Source organism: Dermacentor silvarum, chromosome 9 (assembly GCF_013339745.2).
Source record: "Dermacentor silvarum isolate Dsil-2018 chromosome 9, BIME_Dsil_1.4, whole genome shotgun sequence".
Lineage (NCBI taxonomy): Eukaryota > Metazoa > Arthropoda > Arachnida > Ixodida > Ixodidae > Dermacentor > Dermacentor silvarum.
In genome coordinates, this window is record NC_051162.1 from 77,950,981 (window position 1) to 77,958,890 (window position 7,910).

The 7,910-nt window shown below is 45.6% G+C and overlaps 1 long non-coding RNA gene across 1 annotated transcript; it reads left to right on the top strand.

Moving 5' to 3' along the window:
• The first annotated feature begins 541 nt into the window (after positions 1-541).
• Positions 542-7,690, top strand: LOC125940398 (uncharacterized). The gene is made up of 3 exons (XR_007463616.1): positions 542-606; positions 6,004-6,075; positions 7,624-7,690. It is a non-coding gene; the product is annotated as an uncharacterized LOC125940398 (long non-coding RNA).
• The last annotated feature ends 220 nt before the right edge of the window (positions 7,691-7,910 follow it).

A 7,910-nucleotide genomic window follows, 5' to 3' on the forward strand; every position in this document is an offset into this window, starting at 1 on the left:
CTATTGGAAATTAGGAGAAATAAATGGAGCAGGGCAGCTCATGTAATGCGTAAGGTTGATAGCCGGTTGACCATTAGAGTTACACAATGGGTGCCAAGAGAAGGGAAGCGCAGTAGAGGACAGGCGAAAACTAGGTAGGTGGAGTGAAGAAATTAAGAAATTTGCAGTTTGAAATTGGGATCAGCGAGCGCAAGGCAGGGGTAATTGGAGATCGCAGGAAGATGCCTTCGTCCTGCTGTGGACAATAAAATATGCTGCTGATGATGATGACCATCATAATTTGCCTGCATCATGCAAAGTATTCAGAATGCTGTTCGTAGTAATCATGCTAGAGCGGAAGCCGAGCAAAATAACAGGACGTGAGAAACAGCACTGTTATTTTCCGCTGTTTCCGCTCAAGTCCTAAAACAACCAGACGAAATGCGTACGGTTTTGCTTAATAATGATGGTGCATTGTTGGCATTCTCAGACAATACAAGGAAGAAAGAGAAGCGTTTCCCAAGAAGGTTCATTGTGGAGCTTTGGATTTTGACATCCAGGGAATACAGGGCTGCATTCCAAACGACCAATGAATTTCTCATCTACCTCACTACTTCTTTGAACGCGGTGAGTTTCCTGCAACATTTTTTATAAGGCATCATATCTATCGTGCGAATGAAGTGCGTTTATGATCATCATCCTGGAAATAATGTGCGGAGGACCTGGTCCTCAAAACGGCAATTTGCATCTGACACCCATTGCGGATCCACGCTCCCTAGAAACCCTGCTTCTTGCATCTTATAAACAAAGGGCATCCTCTGAATGCCCGCATGTAAGCGCGATGAACACCTTCTGTTGAGCAATATCTCAATGACTCGTGAAAATACTACTAATAGAGGAGCTCTTTCACAGTCATTGGAACAGCTTAGACGGGCGAACTTTCTATGTGCTATAGGTTATTGCACCATAGCAGTGTTAAAAATAGAGATAATCGTCGAGACACTATGAAAATTTGCTGAAGACAATGACTTGATAATTTGCAGTCTCTCTTTCTTCTCTCTCTCTCTCTCTCGTTTCTCAGTTCCCTTGTCCTGAGAATGATTGTGTTGTCGTACATTCTTACAACCTTTTAAAGGAAGATTTACTTGCTAACCCTGACAAGTTTTGAAATGTTTGCTAGGTGGCTCGGTATCTTTGCGGATATATATGTGGTTACATATAGGCACGTGCTGTCTTGCATGTCCGACTGGTACCGGGAATAGTTCAACTGGCACCGAATACAATGCGAACCGAAGTGGCCTGGGTCGCCAAGTGACACTCGTAAGCAGGAACCTGAGCTCCAACACAACCAAGGAGTGCTGGTCATGCCATTGTCATCATTCCGGCGTCGTTTCATGACATTCTTTCCTTTGTCATCACTCCTTCGTTGCCTTGTCGTCGCCATCGTTCTGCCGTCTTCATTTTGTCGTTACCACTGCGTTGTCATTTCTTTGTCATCGTGCCATCATCACTCTATCACCGTCATTCAACTGTCGCCATTTCATCAATATCATACTGTCGAATGTTTGCAGACACTTTTTTTCAGTTTTGCAACAACTCCTCTCGAGCCGGGTGCGACCTGCTTCTAGGAACTGTGAGGGCACTGCGATCGAGCTTTGCGCGAAGTCAATAACGCTGTGGTTGTTATAGTCGGGTCTTGGTACTGGGAGCCGCTTTATTTTGTTGTTTTGGTGGTCTCATTCCTCTCCGTTCCCATGGCCGGCAGTTGCGGCCTTTTCATCGAGTCCAACATCTTCGCACTCAGAGACCCTACAGTCTCTGCGACGTGGGAGTCACTTTGATGTCGCGTGCACGCATGTCGTAAAGCCCCACTTTTATGGATTTGTGAAGAAAAACCCTACATCTCTTGTCTTTTTATGAGTCACGTTTGAGAACTTCATGACAACATTCGGACGTCTTTCATGCCTAGATGCACAAGCGGGTATCGAAATGTCCTTACAAACGCCACCACTACCCGCCCTCTGGCCAGCTCCAGAAATGGGAAAAAGCCATTTGCCCGCGCTGAAAAAACATGCAGAAATCGCGTTATGTCTGTAATGACCACTTTCAAAATGGCGACATATTGAGGACGATACATCTCCTAAACGACGAGGTCATCGAAATGGAGAGTCGTGCATGAGAATTGAGTTGCTAAGCGGTTCCCACTGTTTCAAAACCTTCCAGTCTACTTTTTATCTGACTGCAACAAACGAAGTCGCGATTACAAAGGGAACTTACACTTAGACAATTAGTGGAACCACTTTGCAACCGGCCTAAGGTATCTCCGCAAGAGGCACCCGTTCCTCAGGACTTATCCAGTTATACAATACTCTCCAAAACTTGTGCTGTGCTCCGACTTCTCCGAAAGGGAAGGTTTCTGAATTGGAGATGATTTCAATGTTCATTTTCGCATGTGCTTCTTGAAATGAATGAAATGCCAGGAAACAGAGAGTACATTTGAAGCACAGCAATGACGTAAGAAGGCAAAACATTAGTGATGCCTGACATGCGTGCTTCAGAAGAGCCATCGGCATTTGTGCCTGCTCGTAGCAATCATTTCGTACTAACTGAAGTGGAATTTTTCGTTCTCAACACTTTTAACGTAGTCTACTTGTTAGGGTGGGATATATTAGTCAACGTGATGGATTATTATTTCGTTCTCAACAATTTGAGAACGAAATGGCGTCCACGCGGAAAAACTAACATCTTCACCAATGGCTCACCCGCCGCGGTGGCTTAGACAGCTAAGTCGTTGCGCTGCTGAGCACGAGATCGCGGGAATGCATCCCGGCCGCGGCGGCCGCATTTCGATGGAGGCGAAATGCAAAAACGCCCGTGTGCTTGCGTTGTAGTGCACGTTAACGAACCCCAGGTGGTCAAAATTAATCCCGAGCCCTCCACTACGGCGTGCCTCATAATCAGAACTGGTTTTGTCACGTAAAACCTCAGAAAGAAGAAAGAGCAATGGCTCCAGCGTCGTCGTCTTCTTCCACAGCTGGCTCGTGGGCGCCCCTCGGCGCAACCAGGCGAACGCGCTCGTGCCATTGCTTACGCGTTCATCGCCGTCGTCTTCTTCCACAGATGGCTCCGTTGCCGCTCATCATTCCAGCGTAGAATTTCACTTCTCTTCTGCCGCCGCTATGGGGAGACCGCGTTTACGGGGGTGTGAGCCACTGCTTAAGGGGGTGAGCCATTCATTGTCTTACAAGACGGACAGATTTAATAACAGAGTTGATACGCGAATGCTATCATCGTCAGCAATGGCCCGAGCGTCGTCGTCTTCTTCCACAGCTGGCTCGTTGGCGGCCCTCCGCGCAACCGAGCGAACGCGCTCGTGCCAATGCTCACGCGGTCGTCTTCGTCGTCTCCTTCCACAGCTGGCTCTGTTGCCGCTCATAATTCAAGCGTGGAATTTTACTTATATTCGGTAGTCGTAATGGGAAGGCCGCGTTTACGAGGGTATAAGAGCCATTGCTCAAGGGCGTATGAGCCATGATTGCCTTACGGGACGGATAGATTTAATACGACAGGTCATACGCGAATGTGTGGGCGACCTATCGCCAGGATGATGACCCTGATCAGGACAATATGTTCGTACCTTTTATTCAGGAATTCCTGTGCCACCTCTGTTTAGTGCGCTAAACAGCTTCGCTGGTCATCCACCTTCACAGAGCTGAATTGCTCAGTTAACGTTTTTTGTCAAGGGGGAGCTCACTTAAAAGAGGCGTAGCTTTTACTGAGACGTGAGTGAGACACAGTTCGCGCATCTGGCGTCGAAGTTATGTTCTTCGAATTTAAAATTATAAAAAAATTCACCGACTATTACGATACTTCCTAATCCGAAATATGAGCGCAGCTGTATACGTTTTCATTTCGCGATAGTTTCTCTGGCGCAGACAATCTGTTTCGTGTGGCACGTTGCAAACGGAGCGAAATGGGGCACGACTGTCTCGCTAATCGGGAGATCACGACCGGCAGCGCGTGGGTGACACGTGGGCGCGATTCTCATCAGGCGCCGCAGACAGACCTCCGCTCATCCAGTCCTTTGTTTTCATATATAGTATCCTCTGTCGCGCTCGCCTCATGTCATCGGTGAACAGACGATGGCACGGTCCTCTGACGCCATCTCGTAGCGGTCGTGGTAAGTGTTGCCGGAACTACGCTTTGCTTCTCACGCTGAGCTCCGCGTTCGCTTTCATCTTTCGCTCTTCTCGTTCGCTCGCTTACGCCGAGAGACAACGCGGACGCTTGCAGCAGCTACGGGTGCCTAAGAGCTGCACTCCAAGAGCTGCGGACCAATGTGACATCATCCGTTGGTGAACAAGCAAAGTGTAATCGCAGAGCACCGTAACAAGCTACCGTAATCGCGCCAGGCAGTCGCAGACAACGCTCGCACTCTTGGCGTAAAGGTTTATTGCAGAATTGGGGTGGCGACAACGGCGGCGGGCTGCCTTTTCCCCATAGGCAGACGAAGAGCTCCGAAAATATAATAAAATTTATAAACGTTTACTGTCGTCCTCACGCCGTCGTAATTCTATCGTCATCATGCCAGTGTCGTCATGTCATCATAGCCACGCCCTAAACTTCAGCGCGATTCGCTCTGCCGAAGAGTAGTTAGAAGACCTGAGAATAAGGGACCTGAAATTCTTGGAAGGCAGGAGCAATCTTGAAGAGGATCAGATTTTTTACAGCAAAGCAGTTTACCTCTAGCTCCGGTATGCATCCTCCCCATGCATTTCTAGGGGAGGTACCCTGCCCAGCTTACGTCCGTATCACGGTGCGTAGGCAGGAATGCGTGAGCCTGATCCTGGAGATCGTGCAATACCGGGCCGACCTGCGGCGTAGGTGAAGCAGGCATCACCTCCGCCAACTTCCAAAAATAAGTTTGATATCTTGGGTACAAATAGAACCACGTAAATTCAGCGTTGTAAGAGAACCACAATACCGTGAGCTCCAGCGAGCAATTTCAAAAACTTTTAAAGCTTACCTGTGGCAGATAGCACACTTCTTGTTGATGAGCTGCTCTACTGAAAAAGGCGGATATTACTTGCAGAAAACAATGAAATGCATAATCGACTAACTAACAAAAATTCACTAATTAGCTTTTATTATTGAGCGAGTCTGAACTCACAAAGTCTTTATAGAGATAATATTACAAAACAATGACGCCCTCCATGCACGCATCGCGGAGAGTGGGACGATTTTTCCTGGTCTTATTCTATTGGTAAGTTCTCTATCAGTAGACCCCCGAAACTATACCTGTATTGTTGGACAAAAGCCTAATATGGTTGGGTTATTAGCCTGACAAAATGCTAGAACAGAGCAATCGCCAACCTCCTAGACAGGTTGTCGTCAACTTCAAAGCGTAGAACCTTATCCTTGCGCATGTGGCTTTCGCTTACAACACCATTGCGTTAGAAATAAAGCCAATAAAGTTATGCACTTGTAGTGTACGACAGAGGTCCCATGCCGACACTCATGCTATGCTCACAAACATCGCAGCTGATGCCATCATATGCATCGCGGATATTTCAAGCGAGCGAAATAAACACTTGATAAATGATATTCGGGTCGAGGATCGGCAGTGGTGCTTGCCAAGGAGGTGAACATAAGCGTCCCCGCGTTTTGAGCGCACAATTTGCAAGATACACAGTCATTTTAGAATAAATGAATTCCGCTAATGTTTCTAAAGGAAAGTTTATTAAATGTATACATTGAAACAATAAATGTTTTCAAACTGCCATTACACATTGATGTTTGCACGCGTTTGTCATAAATAAAGCATATAATATATGGTGCGAATATAACATTCTCCCTTATTTCGATGGCAATTTTGCCGTGATTTGAGAAGCTGGGCCTCTGTCAAATAAGTTTTTTTTAACGTGACTTGTAATCGCAACTTAGCAACTCAACTTAAAATGATTAACTTTAGCGAAAGGAATTTTTTTTATTTTGTTGAGGTAAAAGTTGTGTTTTTTGTCCTAGGTCGCCCTCAGGTTCATAAACATGACGAATCCGAAGATACGCTTTCAGCTTAATGGCGTTACAGTTGATAATGTAAGTCACTCTTTAATTAACTTTACAAAATGATTGTAATCACATTTAAAAATACTCGGACATGTTCTGTGTGTTCATATTCTTGCCCTATCTTGGTTAAGATGCGCAATTCCTCAGTGAAATCGGTGTCGGTACCTACACCTTTGCACTGAATATCATATTCTCTTCTGAGCCTTTTTTCTTTGCATAGCGAACATATCCTTTATAACTGCCATATATCATGTTTTAGAGTAGCTGTTCAGTCACTTAATCTTTCTTTTTTTTACCTGTCGGTGTGTAACGTCGTCATCATCGCCATCCGTCATCGTAATGCCTAATAATCACCGCCGCAGGCTTTTAACAGAACAGCTGGCGAGCCACGAAATCGGAACGCATTCTTGCTCTCGACTAGCCGGGATGCCACAGCCCGCGCTCCGTTTGGTCCTTCGGTCTTACCGAATAAACATAAGGAGACTGCGACAACCTACGCCTGGTTCCGCCCTGTCGAACTAACTGTCTTTATACAGGAATCGCGCCTTCGGCCCTTGCTCCGTGGCCTTCGGTAAAGCTACACGCTGCCATGTATCACTGGCCGAAGGCCCTATTCAACTTGCCACCACCATTATAATGGTTGAAGGCACCCTTGGAGCTGAACTGCACTACATACAAGGGTTCCAGTACGACGTCTTTGTTAAAGTTCGGTAGCTTGACCTCCAACAACACCTTCAACACCGCCTTCAACACACACTGCAAAAAATCCAACGCAACATTCCGTCGATCGCAGCGTCTCCATCGCGTTATAAAATGCGGAGCAAACAGTGCGGGGTATTTCATTGTGGTCAGAGCTCAGGTTCTGAAAACCGTATCATTTACCCATGCTTTACTGTTATTTGACCCGTATTCCGTGTTCATCTTTCTTGCAGTTCATATTAAAAAAAGCTAATAACGATTTAGTGTTAAATAAGAAATAAATTTGCTATCATTAAGTCTCACCTCTTTGAGGTCCCAGATCCATGACTTAAACCACATTGACGGAATGGAATATGTCACAAATCGAGTGTAAGCCACTAATAAATACAGAGATCTGCACTCCTTTTTTTTCAAATATATTCTTTTCTTCATCTTACTATCCTGCTGAAGCGCCCCTGGAAGACACGCGACTTCTAACCTAACTTTAGATTTTTTAGACTTTAGAATTACATTTTGTTTCTGATTAGGAGAACATAAGTAGTCTCACTAATGTAACAACTTTCTTATAGTCCTGATGTCTAAGCACGCTTTCTCGCCATGGCTTGTAGACGCAAGTAGAGCGGAAGCATAGCACGATGCTAGCTTGTTTTTACGAAATTAGAAAGAGTGGGTATGAATCCTTGGCACAAATAGTGATATCACTGAGGTAATGCATGTACTTGGGCTTTGTGCTATTAATATCAATGTCATTATCGCATTTTTTACACGCACCTGCAGAGCATTGAAACTAGTTCAGTTTTCTTCTTTTTTATCTGTCCCTCTCAAGCATGCGTCTTTCCTGACGTTAGTCTAACGATCTGTTTTTTGTGTGTGTTCTAGGATGACATCCTTACTAAGGATAAAGTTTGCTCGCCGCACAACCGAGGATTACAGAGGATTATTAGAGGGGACACTTGCGGCATCGACAGTGCAGACACACTGAACAAGACCAGATATTTCATCAATGAAAGCGAGAGTTATCACGCCGATATTGTTTATCTGCTTACCAGGTAAGCTCTATTAAAAAGTGTCGTTCCACCTGTTTTTTTAGTGGCATGCTTTCACAAGTGTGCGAACTGTCGACGACCTGACGATGATGCCAGTGCTAGAACCGTGTTCTTGCGTAC